This window comes from Podarcis bocagei, assembly GCF_964188305.1.
Source record: "Podarcis bocagei genome assembly, chromosome: 11".
NCBI lineage: Eukaryota > Metazoa > Chordata > Lepidosauria > Squamata > Lacertidae > Podarcis > Podarcis bocagei.
This window is the reverse complement of record NC_138136.1, coordinates 5,110,964-5,130,297: the sequence shown is the minus strand read 5'-3', so window position 1 is coordinate 5,130,297 and position 19,334 is coordinate 5,110,964. Positions and strand designations below refer to the sequence as shown.

General features: G+C 42.2%; 1 long non-coding RNA gene across 1 annotated transcript; it reads right to left on the bottom strand.

The window, feature by feature from the left end:
* Window positions 1–45: 45 nt before the first annotated feature.
* Window positions 46–18,942, bottom strand: LOC308597918. The gene is made up of 3 exons (XR_014013285.1): window positions 18,872–18,942; window positions 18,557–18,625; window positions 46–84 (listed from the first exon to the last, which is right to left on the bottom strand). It is a non-coding gene; the product is annotated as an uncharacterized lncRNA (long non-coding RNA).
* Window positions 18,943–19,334: the final 392 nt, after the last annotated feature.

Genomic DNA, 19,334 nt, shown 5'->3' with positions numbered 1-19,334 from the left:
AAATTTTCCTGGAGAAAACTATGGGGTGAGTGGATGTGGCTTGGCCATAGCCCCTGGGGATAACTGGAGGGGGGCAGCGGTCATCTGAAAGAGAAACCAAAAGAACTGAAATGAAGCAAGACTGTTTGAAGAATTTAGTCTTTGTTGCTTCCTATGTGAAATCAAATAACCTGACTAATATGCAGAGCATATCTGACCATTTTGGTTTCTCTCAGTTTCTAATTTTTCCAATCTTAAGTTCTCCACATTTGTAAATTCTTGTGTTTTTAGGTCCTCATGAAAATTCATAAGGATTTTGGTGTGCATGAACTTAACTGAATATATGCATGTGTGTGTGCAATTTTGATAATATTCACATTTTTGTAAAGCATTTTTTACTTCTATTTTTACTAATATATGCATTTGACAGGGAGGCTGGGCTCTGTATTGGTAGAGCCAAGCTGACACTCCTGCTGGCGTGTTTGCATCATGCTGGCCTCCTCTCCCTCTCTCCTCCCAGTAAGCAGTGACAACTGAGCTGTCAGGAGGTCAGGTGAGCGCTGCCACCCCACCATTCCATCTGATGCAATTGTATGGACAAACCTCAGTTTGAGTTGGACTACTACAATTGTGTGCAGCCAGGGTGGTGTAGTAGTTAGAATGTTAGACCAAGAACTGGTGAACCAGGGCATCAATCTCCACAACTGTGAAATTATTGGGTAACCTTGAGCTAGTCACCATTTCTCAGCCATTTTTATTTCAGAGATTTGCTGTGAAGATAAAGTGGGAAAGAGGGGAACCACATAAACCACTTTGGAGCAGCACTTTTTTTTAAACCATCTCAGAAATGGCTATGATTCTTGCAGATATTTCTCCATGCAATCCTACATACAAAAGTCATTGTTTGGAGAAAATAAATACCCAGTTACCATGTGTGAACTGATCCTTTTCCTAGCAAAAGTTAAAAGCAGATAATTGAAGGAGTTTGACTTCATTGTCCGCGGCTGTCCTATACTCCTCCTGAAGCATATAAACTGAGTCTACTTTTGGGTACAGGGTAGCAGAAAAATGCTCTGAGCCAGTGAGCCTTTCCTTCTGTCATGTGTCCTCATTCTTCCACAGTACATGTTTCAAGGTGGCAAACAGTCTCATTCTAATATTAGAAAAATAAAATTGCATTAACTTTGGGCAATCATAAATCTTGAGCTGAACAACTGGATAGAACACTATTGGTTTTCCATAGGTCATTTTTTAACAGAAAAGCAGCGCAGAGGGGAGGAGACAGCTGTGGATCTAGTCACATTACACCCTTCTGGTATGATGTATTCAACCCCTGTGGGTAGAATTAGTAATTTTCAGCCCAGCAGCTCTGCCATTGTGTATACAGAAAATGTGAATGTTCTTCTTCACAGGGCTGTAAACTCCAGCCCCCGTGGCAGAAATCTTCCCCTACTTGTTTTTTTTTTAATGGATATTCTCGTGTTGTATGTGCTGACATCCTGAAGAGTATAATCCATTTCTTAAGGTGCTGATCTGCATGCTTCCAAATTGAATGTGCTTCCTTTTAACTTATGGCAAAGTGCAATTACAGTTTAAAGGGAATATTTATGTACATTAGTTAACAACATCATTGCAACTTAGTACTCACACATCAACACTTAATTAGTATAAGGATAAGTGACATAATTGCTACAAGGCATGTATTCCCTATAATGTGAGGCAATTTCATGCACTATGCACATTTTAAATACTTCCTCTGGATTTCCCCCCCCCCCACCAAACCTGCGTTTTCTTAACTCAATAGGCAAGGTTTATATGCAAAGACACCTTCTCCTATTTTCCATTTCAATTGAATGCAGCGCCATATACTGCGCTGGTGTCGCGGTCACTTCCTCAGGGAGTATTTGATACTGCTTCACTACACTGACTGGGGAGGTGAGAAAGGTGGTTTGTAGCCTGAAACGAGAGTATGGTATTTACATTGCAACCTTCACAAGTTGCAATATAACAAACCATTCTTGGAAACTTGCAACAGAACTCTCCATAGCATTTGTAACTCTTTTTAAACGGTATTTCCTATTTAACGTAATGCATCCCTTTTGTGTATTTGCAGGCTTCAATCCAGTTTTTCTTAATCCCTATCCCAGGTATCATTCATTGTGTTTTGAGGGCACTAGATTAAAATCTTCCATGGATGGTAGAACTTACTACATTTGTAGAAGAGCACAATTAGAAACAATCCATTTTTTATTATAAATCACCTATATTTCTTCTGCCGTGCCATTTTCTGTGTTCAAAATGAAGTATTTTTTAAAGATTATGGTCCTGTGGAGAGCTAATAGAACAGAAATAAATTGATTTAAGCTTAGTTTATACTAAGTTGGGTTGTGCCATTTAGGGTTGCCATATATCCACAAGGGCCATCGAGTCCAACCTCCTGCCAAGCAGGAAACACCATCAGAGCACTCCTGACATTTGGTTGTCAAGCCTCTGCTTAAAGACCTCCAAAGTAGGAGACTCCACCACACTCCTTGACAGCAAATTCCACTGTCAAACAGCTCTTACTGTCAGGAAGTTCTTCCTAATGTTTAGGTGGAATCTTCTTTCTTGTAGTTTGGATCCATTGCTCCGTGTCCGCTTCTCTGGAGCAGCAGAAAACAACCTTTCTCCCTCCTCTATGTGACATCCTTTTATATATTTGAACATGGCTATCATATCACCCCTTAACCTCCTCTTCTCCAGGCTAAACATGCCCAGCTCCCTTAGCCGTTCCTCATAAGGCATCACTTCCAGGCCTTTGACCATTTTGGTTGCCCTCCTCTGGACACGTTCCAGTTTGTCAGTGTCCTTCTTGAACTGTGGTGCCCAGAACTGGACACAGTACTCCAGGTGAGGTCTGACCAGAGCAGAATACAGTGGCACTATTACTTCCCTTGATCTAGATGCTATACTCCTATTGTACTCCTCCTTTGTGATTTCCCCTTTCTTCCATTTCTTATACATGGCCTTCTTAACTCTCAGCTCATCTGTAAACTCCTTATGCTGCCACACCAGTTGCCTTAGATGCCTCCCACTATTCTTTCTTGTTATTGGAATTGTCTGCATTTGGGGCTTCAATATTTGTCCTTTTAGAAACTCCCAGGTATTTGGAGTTGAATTGCCATCTTAGTCTAAAAGCAGTGCTATATCTTTCTACAATGCACAATCACATACACTTTGCTCCGATCAAAATTAATGAGATTTAAGCATAGATTACTTGTGGCCCATGAACACTTGTGTTCTGCATGTTTGTTTTCACATATTGGCATGTATGTTCTGATATTGCACAACTAGCGTAAGGAAAAGCCCTCCCACCACCACCTCATGTTTCTCTCTGCTAGCCTCCGCTGGTGAAAAGGAGCGCTATCATTGGAGGGGGCCAAGAGTAGCGCTTTGTATATTTCAAATACGCTTAAAATACACTTGTTTATCATAGAGCTTTAGAAGTCTCCTTTAGAAGGGATTGTCTACCTCTGGCTAGCAGAGTTTTGGAGATACAGTAAGAGTGAGCTATAGTTTATTTGCTGTTGCTCTATCTGCCAGCTAAAGGATCCAAGTATTGTTCAGTGTTACAAAGAGAGCACTGGGTACATCCAGTTGGTGGCAGGAGAAACAAATATTCATTGTAATAGATATATAGATCACCAACAGTAGAGTTAATTTAAAAGATCCATTCTGTTGCATTGTGATGAACCTGTGATGGTGGACACATAGCATATGTTATCATTCTGTGAGAACCTGAAGTTTTCTGCAGTTTTGGAAAATTTTTGTTTTCAATTACACTGTGCCCCAGGTCTGTTTTAGATATGAATCACAAGCCTTAAAGCCTGCATTCTTTACATGCAACCATCAGTGATTTAGACTGACTGCACACTTCACAGCTTGTTTCAGATCTTTTTCCAGATTATTTTAAATAAAACAACAAAATTTCAAAGACATCTTTGTCACACATTTCCCTGTATTTTGGAATGGCATCTTCAGCAACTTAAATGCAACGTTTTGTCTTATTTCAGATATACCGAAAGCTGTAAGAACAAAGAAGTTTCCCCTGTGTGGATACTTCCCATTATCAGTTACTAAACGAGACATTTCCCTTCTTTGATCATCCAGCCTTCATTAATGTCAATGAGTTGTCACTTTTCTTTCCCCCCACCCTTTTATCATTTATTGCATTTAATTACGGGCTTCTGCTTCTAAATATGTCTACATGAATGTTTATGTAGCTTGTCCCTATCATGCTAATTTAAAGACTATATTAGAAAATGAAACATTGTGCTGGTAAAAACAAGGCTGTTCATTTCTTTGACAAGATAAAAAAATTACTTTGACCTCTGAATACTTTTATGGCAGTCCAGTAAGACATTTTTAATGGTTTATTAAACTTCCTGCTGTAGAGCTCTTGAAAGCCTTGAAATAGGGGCTTCTATTAATCACCGTGTTGACAATGAAAAAATGATTTAGGCGCAAAGATTTGCATTGAAATGAATGGGAAACTGTAAAAACACTCCCATTCATTCCAATGGGGCAGGTACAAAGCACATTACTACTGGATTGTGCCTTTGGGATACATCCAAACAGTATCTTAGAGTGGATGAGAGTGTCCATCCACACCCACAGATGCAATTCAACGAATCAGAGCAGTGTTGAGAATTCTGCTGGTTCTGGGGGACTTCAACTTCATTGTCTAGGAGCTCTAATACAGCTCAAGACTTCATGGCTGCCATGACAACCATGGGGCTGTCCCAACATGTCACCTGCCCAACACATTTGGCAGACCACACTCTGGACCCTGTTTTCACTGGGCTGGTGATTTAAAAGTGGGTATAGTGACATCAGTCCCTTGTTGTGTTCAGATCACTTCCAGTTGCGATTTAGGCTTTCAACACCACATCCCCTCCTCAGAGGTGGGGGCCTATTGGTATGGAGGCTGAAGGATGCAATGGGCTTCCAGATAGCACTGGGGGATTTTCTGGTTGATATGGCACAATCATCCCAAGCACCCTCTCCTGCTTCGCTCCCTGATATACTCCAGAGCTTAGAATGAGGAAACAAACTGGGAGGCAGCTCAAACATGATTGGAGGAAAACTCCAGTCGAATGCAATGAAACACTGGTGAGTGCTTACTTTGCTGCCTCCATTGCATCCTTATTGTACCATCTGGTGGAGCTTTTCTGGGTAGTGCGAGATCTTTTACAGTCTGTCCTGAAGAAGGTAGCAGAACCAATGGTAGCTCACAGTGCCTTCTTTGCAAAGCATTTTGAGACTAAAATTGCTTGCATTCACAGGGATATTGACTCCACTATTACAGCAAATGAAACTCAATGGGTGACCAGAGCACTGTTTAGTCCTGTTGTGCTGGATGAGTTTCAGTTAGTAGATAAGGTGTTTGGATCAGTCAGGGTGACTACTTGCACTCTGGACCCTTGCCCCTCTTGACTGATAAAAACTAATGGGGGAGTGGACATCAGGATGGGCGATGGAGGTGAATGCCTCCTGGTGAGAGGGGATGGTCCCTGCCTACTTGAATCATAGAATCATAGAGTTGGAAGAGACCACAAGGGCCATCGAGTCCAACCCCCTGCCAAGCAGGAAACACCATCAGAGCACTCCTGACATATGGTTGTCAAACCTCTGCTTAAAGACCTCCAAAGTAGGAGACTCCACCACACTCCTTGGCAGCAAATTCCACTGTCAAACAGCTCTTACTGTCAGGAAGTTCTTCCTAATGTTTAGGTGGAATCTTCTTTCTTGTAGTTTGGATCCATTGCTCCGTGTCCGCTTCTCTGGAGCAGCAGAAAACAACCTTTCTCCCTCCTCTATGTGACATCCTTTTATATATTTGAACATGGCTATCATATCACCCCTTAACCTCCTCTTCTCCAGGCTAAACATGCCCAGCTCCCTTAGCCGTTCCTCATAAGGCATCGTTTCCAGGAGGCAGTGGTAAAACCATGCCTCAAGGAACCCTCCCTGGATTCAGAAAACTTCAGTAACTACTTACCAATGGCCAGTCTCCTCTTCTTGAGCAAGGTTCCTGAGTCATGGACCAGATTCAGGCACTCTTGGAGGAAACACTTGGGGTATAGGCCCAGTTTCGGTGCAGAATCTGCTTTGGTCACCCTGTATGATGACTTCTGTTGGGGGTGGGGGGGTATGTCCCTGTTAATTCTCCTCAACCTCTCAGCAGCTTTCTTTACCATCAACCATGGCATCCTTCTGGAGCAGCAGTGCAGGTTAGGAGTGAGTGACACTGTTTTGGTGATTCCATTCCTCCTTGGATGGTCAATACTGGAGGGTGATGCCTGGAGAGTATTCTTTGACCCCATGGAGCCTTCATTGTGGGATTGTGCAGGGTTCAATTTTATCCCCTATTCTGCTTAACATCTACATGAAACTACTGAGTGGCGTTATCCGAATTTTTGGAGTATGTTGCCAACAATATGCTGATGTCACACAGGCTAATTCTGCTTTCCGTCTGCAGGTGTGGCAGTGAATATGCTGGACCGTTCTCTTGGCTCGGCAATAGCCTGGATGTGAGCCAATGAACTGAAGCTCAATCCAGATAAGACTGATGCACTGTTAGTGGGTGGTTCCCTAGACAGGATGGATTGGAGGTTGCCTGTTCTTGATGGGGTTGTGCTCCCTCTGAAGGAGTGGGTACGTAGCTTGGGGAAACATCTGGATCCTTTGCTGTCACTTGAGGCTCAAATGGCCTTGGTGGCACAGACTGCCTTCTACCAGCTTCAGCTGATGGCCCAGCTGCACCCCTATCTGGGCAGGGATAACCTATCCTCTGTTGTCTAAGCTCTGCTAACCTCAAGGTTAGATTACTGTTGGGTTGAAATAAACGACAGACGAATGACAAGTGTCATATGGGAGGCATCTCCCGAGCATGTCTCGGGGAGTCCCTTTTATTGAATATTACAGCATTGCCACATATGTGCTTGTTGCTGATTGGTTAACACAAATACATTGCAAGGGTTGCATATAAGACATTAATCATCAATAGATTAAAGGTTGGGAAAAGGAACACAGAGTTGGACAGGCGTGTAGACCTCATAATTAAACAATTACTAATGATTGATATAGCAAGACTTAAACTATAACTAGTGATTGATATAGCAAAACTTAACAGGACATAACTATTGTATTCCATAGATGTGGTCAACCATGCTTTAAGAACAGGTCAGGGTATGTTTCATGAACTCAATGTGAACTGAACATTCTAGGAAGGAATGTTTCAGCTTAGAGCAGTTTGCAAGACTCATGTGCAGAAGGAAAACTTCCCATCAGATTACTGCAGCACATTATACAAAGGGCTGCCTCAGCGGCTGGGGAGTTTACCACTCCAATACAGTTGATGTATATCACACCAATACCTGGTGCCTTCATTACATATCTTTAGGTGCCAGGCAAGAACATTTCTCTTTAGCCAGGCCTTCGGCTGATTAACATTCTATGGTCTCTAATGTGTTTGTGACAGGAAGGGTTTTTGGGTGTTTATTATTGTTAATAATAATAATAATAATAATTTTGTGTTCTCATTTTGTATTTTTTTTTTTTTGTGAACCACTCTGTGATCTTCAGATGACAAGGGCCCACAAGGGCTTCGACAGTGGAGATTTCCCCCACCCGACCCATGCACCCTTCAAAACCCTTAAAAGGTAAAGGACCCCTGACAGTTAAGTCCAGTCACGAACGACTCTGGAGTTGTGGCGCTCATCTCGCTTTACTGGCTGAGGGAGCCAGCGTTTGTCCGCAGACAGTTTTTCCAGGTCACGTGGCCAGCATGACTAAGCTGCTTCTGGCGAAACCAGAGCAGCACACAGAAACACTGTTTACCTTCCCACCACAGCGGTACCTATTTAACTACTTGCACTTTGACGTGCTTTCGAACTGCTAGGTTGGCAGGAGCAGGGACTGAGCAACGGGAGCTCACCCTGTTGTGGGGATTCGAACCGCTGACCTTCTGATCAGTAAGTCCAAGAGGCTCAGTGGTTTAGACCACAGTGCCACCCGCGCCCCAAAACCCTTGGGCCAGCACAAAGGAGGAAGATTGGGGAGATTGTTCCATCTGGCAAGCCATTCACCTCTCCACATATCTCCCCCAGAGTCTAGGTACTTAGCTTCAACCCCTGCAAAAATTACTCTTCATTCAAGTCATAGTCAAAACAGAATAAACTCTAGTGAGGGCATCCTTCCTCAAACAGAGGTGTCTTTTGAAGCCGCTATCTTTTGCTGTCTTTTGCAGCCGCTATCCTTATCGCATATCTCTCTTCTCTCTCCATAGGCAACCTTTCAGCCATGAAACACTCAAAGATGAATTTTCATACCCCATGCAGGACGCCCCATGTTGACCAGAAACAAGACCACTGCCACCACCACCCTGCCATCACTGCTGCCTGCCCACATCCCCCCTGCACTTGTGACCACCGACACCAGACCAGCCATCTTATCCCCCGCCCACCATCCCACAGACACAATGGCACTCCCACTGCACCCCTCGAGGACTGACACCCGTCTCCACCCCCGCCGCTAGGCAGAGGTGAGCCAGAAGGGAGGGCAGGCGCAACTGACAGTGTCGCCGGCCAACGGATGACCAAGTCAGTGAGTGGGTGGGAGAAGAGGAGGGAGGCGTATCAGAGGTTCCAGCGCAGCCATGTTGAAAGGAGCAGGGAGAGGCAGGGGAACTCTCCAGTGGGGAAAGCAGCCAATCAGACTCCAGGAAGGTGCGGGGGGTGCCAGTGGCAGGTGGTTCAGCCAATAGCCATGCCAAGAGAGGGCGCCCGGAAGTAAGGGGTGGGGGGAAACGGCAAAGCAAATGCAAGGCAGCGAACAGGACGAGGCAGAGCGATGCCAGAAGGAGGGAAGGAGCGGCATCTCACAAGGGAGGGAAGAGAGCAGAGAAGGAGCATTCAATCAGGAAGGCGGGGCCTAGAATCCAATGCATGCTCCTATTGGTCAGCCGGCATTGGCAGGCAGCCAGCACCAAACATTTAGCCAAACCTTAAAAATCCACCCAGACAGAAACCACCACCCCTAATAATAATAATAATAATAATAATAATAATAATAATAATAATTTTTTATTTATACCCCGCCCTCCCCAGCCAAGGCCGGGCTCAGAGCAGCTTACAAGCAATAATAAAAACAAGATGAATGATTACAACTTAAAAACAAAAATAAAATACAACATTAAAATAATGGAACATTAAAATATTAAAATGGAGCCTCATTGCAGGAGAAGGAAAAGAAAAAAGAAAGGGAGGGAGGGAATCAAATTGGCTCCAAGCCAAAGGCCAGGCGGAACAGCTCTGTCTTACAGGCCCTGCGGAAAGAAATCAGATCCTGCAGGGCCCTGGTCTCATGAGACAGAGCGCTCCACCAGGCCAGAGCCAGTGTTGAGAAGGCCCTGGCTCTGGTTGAGGCTAATCTGACTTCCTTAGGGCCCGGGACCACTAGGGTGTTGCTATTTATGGACCTTGAGGCTCTCCGTGGGGCATACCAGGAGAGGCGGTCCCGTAGGTACGAGGGTCCTAGGCCGTGAAGGGCTTGAAAGGTCAAAAGCAGCACCTTAAATCTGACCCTGTACTCCTCCGGGAGCCAGTGCAGCTGGAATAGCACTGGGTGAATATGCTCCCATGGCAGAGACCCCGTGAGGAGCCTTGCTGCAGCATTCTGCACCCGCTGGAGTTTCTGGGTCAGCTTCAAGGGCAGCCCCAAAAGAGGGTGTGTCCAGGAAAGCCCAGACGTATGGCAACCCTATGATACAGTCCCCTTTAAGGCTAGCATGTGGGTTCTGTGGGAGGTTGTTAGAGATCCTGGAATAATGAGTTTAAACACAGATGTTCCTCATTAAGGTCTCAAGGCCAGTGTTGAATATTAATCAAATACCCATGATGGGGACAGGTGTTAATTCCTTTGGCGTGGAGGGGATGAACACCCATAGTTGGTATCCCTTTAAATCTGGGTTGGGGCTGGTATAGAGAAGCTCTCATTGTGAAGGGATTATCAGTGCCTGTTTGGGCCTTAGACGGAAATTTTCCTTCCTGCTCAGCCTGCTACAATTTGTGTGTTTTGCGTTAGCCAGCTAGATAAGTCAGTTTTGTTATTTTCTTGGCTTCTGAGCTCTCTAAATTTGTGTAATCATTTGAAGTCTTTCTTTTTAACAAGGTCTTCAAAAAAAATAAAAAGTATCCTATGTGCTTTTATGAAAACTGACTTTGGTTGAGTTTCCAAACCTCCTAATTTTGACTACACTTTTAGAAGTGGGTCATTCGTCACACAAAAGGGGAGGTCTAGATTATGCCATACCCTATTCTGCTTCAAACACTGAAGAAGTTTGTTGTGGACAAAATGCTAGGAGCCACAACTCCAGACTTGGTCATGGGCAGCAATGGTATGCACAACCTATGTTCACAGCAGGTCCTTACCACCGCGGTGGACAGAGAGGCCTTGATGTGGGAGAGAATGTTCCCTCATATAAAATTAGAATTCTGCTTTGAAAATTCTAGCAAAGGAAAAAGAGAAACATGCAAGAGTGACCCAAACAAGTCAATGACTGGCTTGTATCCTTTCTCACACTGAGGAGTGGATGTGTGCATCTGTGCATGTATAGAACTGCTTTCGACATGTATGAGATGTATGGGCACTGAGGGAGGGTGACAGCTGTGGGAATGGCTAACCTGTGCAGTCCCACAAATGCCCCCACTCATTCTTTCATTTTTTTGGAAATTTCAATTTTTTTTCACATTCTTTTGTGTGAAACCCCCTTTATGTGTCATCCTTACATGGTTAGGTATGGGAACGTCTTTCATTGCCATATTCTGCTTAAAATGCCCACTGAGCACAGAAGGTTTTTTTTTTAATATAAAAAAGTAAGGATGATTTCTGTAGTTGAGTTCATTTTCTTAAAAAACAAAACAAAAACCATCTTCCATTTATTTTGGTTATTCTACAAAGTGTGCCTACCTGTAACAAAAACTGGGAGAAACAGCAACAACAGGGGATCGTTTTAGTGAATGGTGTTCACTAAAGTAAAAAAATAATTCCTCATTTTCAACTGCTGCCATGCGATGGTATGCTTCCAGTCTGTAATTTTTGTCACAAGGCTCCACATAAATCATTAGAAACAATGTCTCACTTGTCAAGCTGTTTCTTAAGAAATTAGGCAAGATCATGCACTGCTGGTTATTAGACTATTACACACACAACACACCCCACTACACGGGCGCACAGTAGATTCCTGCTTACTGGATAGAGATATCGCTTTTGCCAGCCTCATCTTCAGACACTAAGCCAAACTCATTCTCTTTTTCTTTGCTTCTTCCACCCCCAGCCTTCCACCCCCTTTATTCAGAGAGACCACAGGTGAAGCAAAAGGAAATTATTACAGCATGATGACTGCTGAAATGATAGAAGGTAAAGAAGATGGATTATCATGCTGCCGACATGATTTGTATGGATTTCCAAAATTTAGCTGTTCATTTAAGGTGACCGCCATCTTAGGACCCATGATATTGCGGCTGCCCTCATAATAACCTTCATCTACACTCGTGAGCCAAGTGAGCAGAGCACATTTCCTATTACCTGTCAAGCGAGTATGTAGAGTTCTTCTGGCCCTGCAGTAATAGCAGGGCTGCTGGTGAACAGAGTAATAAACACCTACTGAGAGGGATGTAGCGTGAAAAGATCTCATCACCTGCCATTAGCACGCTGATGAATAATGTAGGATTCTGGGTGGCAGATGTCAGGGGTGGGAGGAAGAATCACTTCTGTAAATGCTCTGGTGAACACTTCAGCACAAAGTGAGAGGTGATAGCAACAGATGCATGTGACAAAAATTACACTTGCTGCTGATTTTCTTTTTTTAAAAAATGGAACATTTTCTTCACAAATAGCTAGCAGCTCCTTATGCATTCTTTCCCCTTTCTTTCAGAACCAAGGGGTGCTGTAAAAGCAAGAAAATAACCCAACTACTGGCTGTGGCTTCTGAGTCTTGCCCGTGAAAGCTTATTCCATGATAAATATGTTAGTCTTATGGCATCTTGAAGACTAACTTCTGCTGCAAACTACAAACGTAGTTATCCCTCAGCTTGTCAAGAAAGAGGAAGTGTGTGTGTGTGTGTGTGTGTGTGTGTGTGTGTGTGTGTGTGATGTCATCAAGCAAGATTGCTGCCTAATTCTTTTGCTCTAACAACCCATGTGCTATCAAACCTCCAATATAAGTTGAAAACCTTAAAAAATTGACTCAAAGACTGAAAATGGAGCTCTAAAGTTAGGAATCAGACAGGAGGCGAAAATCAAAAAACTGGCGACCATAACTAGCTTCATATGGAGGAAGCAGGCAATCATTTTTGCCACTTCCATCTGTAGGTGAGAGGCCTACCAGAATTTATGGAAGGCCAAGATTTACTCTCTTTTATGATCTCCTGGTTTAATCAAAATAAAAAAATTCATTCCTGTAGCACCTTAAAGACCAACTAAGTTAGTTCTTGGTATAAGCTTTCGTGTGCATGCACACTGTGTGTATCTGAAGAAGTGTGCATGCACACGAAAGCTTATACCAAGAACTAACTTAGTTGGTCTTTAAGGTGCTACAGGAAGGAATTTTTTTATTTTGACTATGGCAGACCAACACGGCTACCTATCTGTAACTGGTTTAATCAAGTATTCCCTAATCTTAAACATAAGGCCTCTGATCTAGAGTTTGCATACAGAGCAGGCCAGTGCTTCCAAACTGTCAACTGCAGCCCCAGAGACATTATTGTAAGGCTTTCATGCCTTTCTAGTAAGCAGGCAATTTTAAAGGAATTTTGTATACTTGACAGTCTAGAATGGGAGGGCCAGAAGATCTCTTATTATGCAAGGTTTGTGTCTGGCAACCTTAAAATGCAGACGTGCCTTTAAGCCATATAGTGTACAGAAATACTTCAAAACGCTGGAATCTGCTATAGATGGGGCTACCCATCCCATCTGAAAGTGCCGCTGGACGGGGCACAGCATGAAGATCAACACACAAGGAGGCAAGACAATTCCTGAGCATTCTAAAACTGTCTCTACCAAGCAACCCCAAAACTAGCACTAGTAACTCAGACTCATCGGATGATGAGATAGGACTAGGTTGGCAGCAGCAGCAAGATCAACAAAATGCCTTCTAAAAAGCGCCGCTTTCAGTGTACTGAAACTCGCCATGTCCCGGGAGCTGTAAGAAGACACCAGAGCAGTAGTCAACAGAATACCTAGTCTCTTAAATAACAACAGGGAAATAGCGCACGCACACGTGCACACACACACACAATTGTGCATTGTTAGCTGCAAGTGTAACAAGGAAGCATCAAGACACATGGACTCAAAGTGAATGAAGCAACCAAGCGCTGGGAAATTTAAAGAATTGTTAAATTGACTAAGTTTTTTACTTCAACATCCACTTCTATTTACTCTCAAAAAATGAATGGTGATAAACATCGAGAGGAGAGACCACCTCTTCTCAAGACCATGTTCGCAGAACTTTGTAAGTTGTTTGTTTGTGTTTTACTGTTGGATTACATCTTTGAATTTCATCCCATTCATGCTATTGCTCTGACCTACCTCATGCCACCTATCAAAACAATAACTAAGTTAAAGAGTTTTGTATAATTTCCTAGCCAATTTACACTAAGCTAGCCCAATGGTTGATATGAAAACTATAGAAATACTCATCATAAATGCCAATGGCCTCAACTTACCGGTGAAACACCAACTAGTTGAGCTAATGCTCAAGCGGGAAAAACCTAAAATAATATGCCTACAGGAAACGCACTCGAAGAAGCAAATGGATAGAATTATTCGTCCCAAAGGCTTTGATGTCCAGATCTAATCTCCTGGCTCATCAAAAGGAAGAGGGGTAGCAGTGCTAATTCCCAACAGTCATATTTTTTTCCTCAAGGGAACTCTGACAGACAAGAGAAAGACCACTATGTATTTGTCAAAGGCCAAAGTAACAGCATCAACTAACTATAGTCTCACTTTACTCTCCGAACAAAGGACAGTTACAATTTCTCCAACTCGCTATGCAAGAACTATCTGGATTCCAGGAAGGCATGGTGCTATTAGGAGGGTATTTAAATCTTGTACAAGACCCCCAACTGGACAGAACAGGTCCCACTGTAACCAACTCACATAAAATGCCCTCAGCACTGGAATCCATACTTCGCGAACACAGCCTACCAGGCATACAGAGAGAGCTCCACCCAAATACAAATGACTCCCCCCCCAAGTCGCTACTCATCATACTTGTGTCTCAATTTTGTCATGACTTTCAAAGAATTGTTGGATCAGAGATTGGCTGTCTCACTGTTTCCAGCCATGCTCCAGTGTGGGCCACCTTACATCTCCAAGAAAAACCCAAGTCATCGCCTGGCTGGATATTTCCTGCAATTCTCCTACAGAACAACTGGGAACAGGCCACCTCTATTCAGAATTAAAGAACTACTGTACTTTGGTATTAAAACCACAGACAGAATGCTTCTTACAACAGTCTGGGAAGCTATGAAGGCGGTCATCAGGGGAACCTACATTAGCAAGGTGATAGCAATCAAAAGAAAGACCGCCAAAGAATCAGATTGTCTACTACTGGAGATAAGGCACAAAAGAGATGGAGGGAAGAAGACTTTAAGGTCCTTGAATGCTAAGAGAGCAGAACTCGCAGCCTTGGAAACATCAAAAATCTCTACAAATTTGCTTTTCCTCAACTAAAAATATTATAAACATTGTGATAAGAACTCTAAGATGCTTGCTAACTGTATCCGGAAAAGAATTAACAATAAGAGAGTAAACCAGCTAAGGTATAAGACAGGTATCCTTAAATATGATGATAATGATAAGTGTAATATGTTTAGAGATTTCGATGCCTCTTTATATGCTGATACTATCCCCTCCCTCCCAACAATTACAGAATACTTGGAAAGAATTCCATTACCTAAACTAAATTACACCCACAGGGACTACTTAAACCAACCTATAGAACCTGATGAGGTAGCAGCAGTAATCAAAAAATTGAAGGGCTATAAAGCCCAGGGCTCAGATGGTTACACTGCAAACTTCTATAAGCAATTCAGTGAGATTTTGATCCCAAGATTAACCTCTCTATTTAATGACAATCTTTCAGGTGGTCAAGTACCAACCTCCTGGCAACACTCTAAAATAATAGTTATACCTAAGCCAGGCGAAAATCCCGAGTCAGTAGAATCATCTAGACCAATAATTCTTTTAAATCAAGATGCTAAAATCTTTACAGCAATCTTTACTGCAACACTCAACACGTTTATTTCTTCCTACATTACCACGGATCAAGTTGGGTTCATACCCCAAGGACAGATCTGTGATCCAATTCGCTGGCTACTAAATGCCATTCATCATAGCAAAAGCAAAGGTTTACCACTAGCAGTCATATCACTAGAAGTGTGTAAATCCTGTGATAGAGTCAACTGGCAGTTCCTAGAAGTGTTGTTATCAAAAATGAACATGGGACAATATTTTATGAATTCTATCATGAGACTATATAAGAACTCATATGCTCAGGTTAGGGTGAATGGTATAGACTCCATTGCAAGAGGGACGCCCTCTGTCACCCCTCTTGTTTCCCTTATCAATTGAACCACATTCATCATTAGAAATGCATAAAATAAGCCTTTTTACAGATGATATAGCAATATTGCTTTCTAACCCAAAAGCTGCAACACCTGTATTAATGAAAGAACCAGATAATTATAGTAAAGTGGCCAGATTCAAAATCAACAAATCCAAATAAAAAATAATGTATACAGGCATTCCTTCACCTGACCAATTAATCATTCAAAGACAGGTTTTAAAACCTGCCACAGGGTAATAAAATATTTGGGAGTGCAGATAACTAAAAATCTATTGGCTCTAAAGAAAGCAAACTTCACACCAGTATTCTGACAGGTACAACAATGTCTTGAATTTTGGAAAGACCTGCGTTCATCATTGTCAGCACACATAGCTGCGGTAAAGATGGCTATCCTGCCAAATTTTTTGTTTCTCTTTCAAGTGCTGTCAATTATGATTGCACCCAAACAATTTAAAATTTGGCAGTGCTCAATAAACAAGTTTATTCATGAAGGGGGGGCACAACTAGGCTCCAGAATTATATATGGAAGTGTCAAAAATGGCAGGTTTGGAATCCCACATCTCCAAACTTATTACAATGCCTTCCAGCTAAAGCATTTGATACCACTGATCCACAGGCAAAAAGGTAAACTATGAGTAGATAAATTTTAGATCCAGTATATGGAGCATATCCCTCCTCACTCACTAAAACCTGTACCATTGTGAACCCTTTCCTCCACACCACACTAAATGTATGGAAAACAAAGTTTAAAAAACCTGGCTCCCCTAATTTCTCCCCTTATCCCTCTTCACTTTCACCCATCTTTTAAAGAAGAGGGACAATACTTAGATTGGAATGGTTGAGAACAGGTGGGCCTTTATAGACTAAACGATTTTTATGCAAACAGTATCCCCTTACAAAAAGAATTCATTGCAGCCATAAAGGTAAAGGGACCCCTGACAGTTAAGTCCAGTCGCGAACGACTCTGGGATTGCCGCACTCATCTCTCTTTACTGGCCGAGTGAACTGGTATACAGCTTCTGGGTCAGGTGGCCAGCATGACTAAGCCACTTCTGGCGAACCGGGGCAGTGCACGGAAACGCCGTTTACCTTCCTGCCGGAGTGGTACCTATTTATCTACTTGCACTTTGATGTGCTTTCGAACTGCTAGGTTGGCAGGAGCAGGGACTGAACAATGGGAGCTCACCCCTTCATTGCGGGGATTCGAACCGCCGACCTTCTGATCGGCAAGCCCTAGGCTCTGTGGTTTAACCCACAGCGCCACCCGCATGGTACCACTTCAACCAGCTGTTAGGTTTCCTGTTAAACCCAGACATTTCCACTCAAGCAAACAGGAAACTAGCAGCAATAGAGCACATCTTTGTTAACTTCTCTCCACTCTCTCAGGGCATAGCTTCCTCAATTTTCAAAGGTCTAATAATACTAGAATATGGCAATCTATTGTACACAAAAATGCCATGGGAATGGACCTAGTTGTGCAAATACCAAATGAAAAATGGATGGCTTTTTCTACTGCTGGCATGTAGTGGATCTGTGATTTCTTTTTACTGTGCACTCGCTTGCTTTGATTTAAGCTTTGATTTTATGGCTTGATGGATGAATAGTGTGTAAAATTGTGCAATTTCAAGAGGATATATTTTAATTCTACCGAATCTGACTTTGCTAGGACCCCAGGGGAAGTGAAGTGTGTGTGTGTGTGTGTGTGTGTGCGCGCACACACACACACCTTCTTGGAGGTGTGACTTTCAGGAGAGAAGCAAACCAATGAGAGTGGTACCCAGGGCACTCTCTCAAAATTCCAAATGTACCCACAGACTGGAAAAGTTTGATGACTACAGCAATGGAGGAAGGATATGTGGATGTTTGACGTCAAATAAATTATGCTAGATGCTAGGCAGTTCCTACAGGAAGCTTTTGATGTTAAGATAAGTCAATATGATTTAATGTTTGAGAAAAAAGCAGAAATACCAACTGAATGAACTTAACTTACAAGAACAAGACATTTATTTAGTATCAGTGGTTGTTTTTGCTAGGCATTCTGCAGAACACACAAGCAGTGCAGCTCCTGTAATCTGCATTATCTACCGCAACAATGTGATGGAAGGAAGAGGTTGGGGACTGACAATGAAGTACAAAATGGCAGTGAAGTAGTAGCTATGATTAGGCTTGAGTAGAGACAGAGTAGACCAAAGAAAAGCTTGAACTAGGGGAGAAAGGCAGTCTAGTGAATAGAGAACAGGTGGGAGCAGCTTGATGTAAACGAAAATGGTTGAAAGACGTGTAGGAATGCAAAGGCTCAGAAAGTGAGATAGACAGTACAGGGAGATAATGAAGAATTTATAGTGTGGGATCAAAAAAGTGAAGAGCCTTAAGAAGGAGGACCAGAACCCTAAGAACTGATAGGCAGAGTAGGAATGTGATGAAATAGATTTAAGATGAGAATTCCTGAAAATATTGAAATGTTCCTTATAATAAAAAAGTAGCGTCACAGCTTATTATAAGAATCACATACAAATTGAACAAAGTGGTTCAGGTTGCAGAAGGGAACCATTGTTAGGCTTTAGCATTTTATTTTCAATATAATAATTAGCACCAATTTCTCTCCTTTCCCTCCCTCTAACATGAATGATAAATATATCTGTTGAATAAATATAATTTACCTGCTGAAACTAGTACTGTGAGTGCATTCAATGTGAAGAAAGTTTGGGTAAGAAGGAGCATTTGCCATGTATTTTTGTGCCCTGGTATTATTTCTACCAGCGTCTAAGGCTAAAAAGGGCCACCTATTTCTGTGGAGATGTATCTAAAAAAATCTCTCAAGCTGCCTATAATAATCTCCATTATGTATAATGACCATTTTGATAATAGTCTTTAGAAGAGGTAATGGCCCTGCTGAATGGTTATTACCTGTCTGTTCATGCTGGAAGCAAGATACCAAAGCCAGAGGGGACAGTCAAATGGTCCTTGTGGTGTAGTCTGAAGGAATAAGAAATATTTAACAGAATGTAAGAAACAGACAAGAAAGCGCCTTTTGCTATAAAAAGGGAAAAACCTGCTTATACTAGGACACAGTGAGACAGCCTGAATTTAATAAAACACTAAAGATAGAAAATAATTAAGGCAAAGCAATTGGTTCTGTGCAAACAATGTCTATGTCTAAGTCACAAAAGAGTCACATGAAAGAAGTCTGAATATATTTTGGTATTATTAATAGTTACATACCTTGTTATATGTTCAGAATTAGTGCTTTGCCAAAAGCTGTCTTCCAATTTCACGTGTGATTACAACTCGATATGTATGTAATAAATATGTACAAATAATTAGATAAAATACAATATGTTACACTACAACAAATATAGTACAATGTGAGAAATAAAGTAAAACTATGAAACCCATTAAAATGTTTCAAAATCACGCATACCTTACGCAACAAGTTTTTCCTTTGCTATCCATATTATCCTCTTCAGCAGTTTTTCTTCCTCATACTTCCTATTTGCATTTAAATCAATAAATGTATGTTCAGCTGTATTTAAGGGATTAGCCATTAATCCTCCACCAAGCTCTGTTTAACATATAAATGGTGTCCATGTAAATAAATAAAAAACTTAGATGTTTTGTAAGACCATTTGAAATGTTGATGGGTAAGTTCTTCCACAACAGCAATGTCCAGAATTTTTGAAAACTA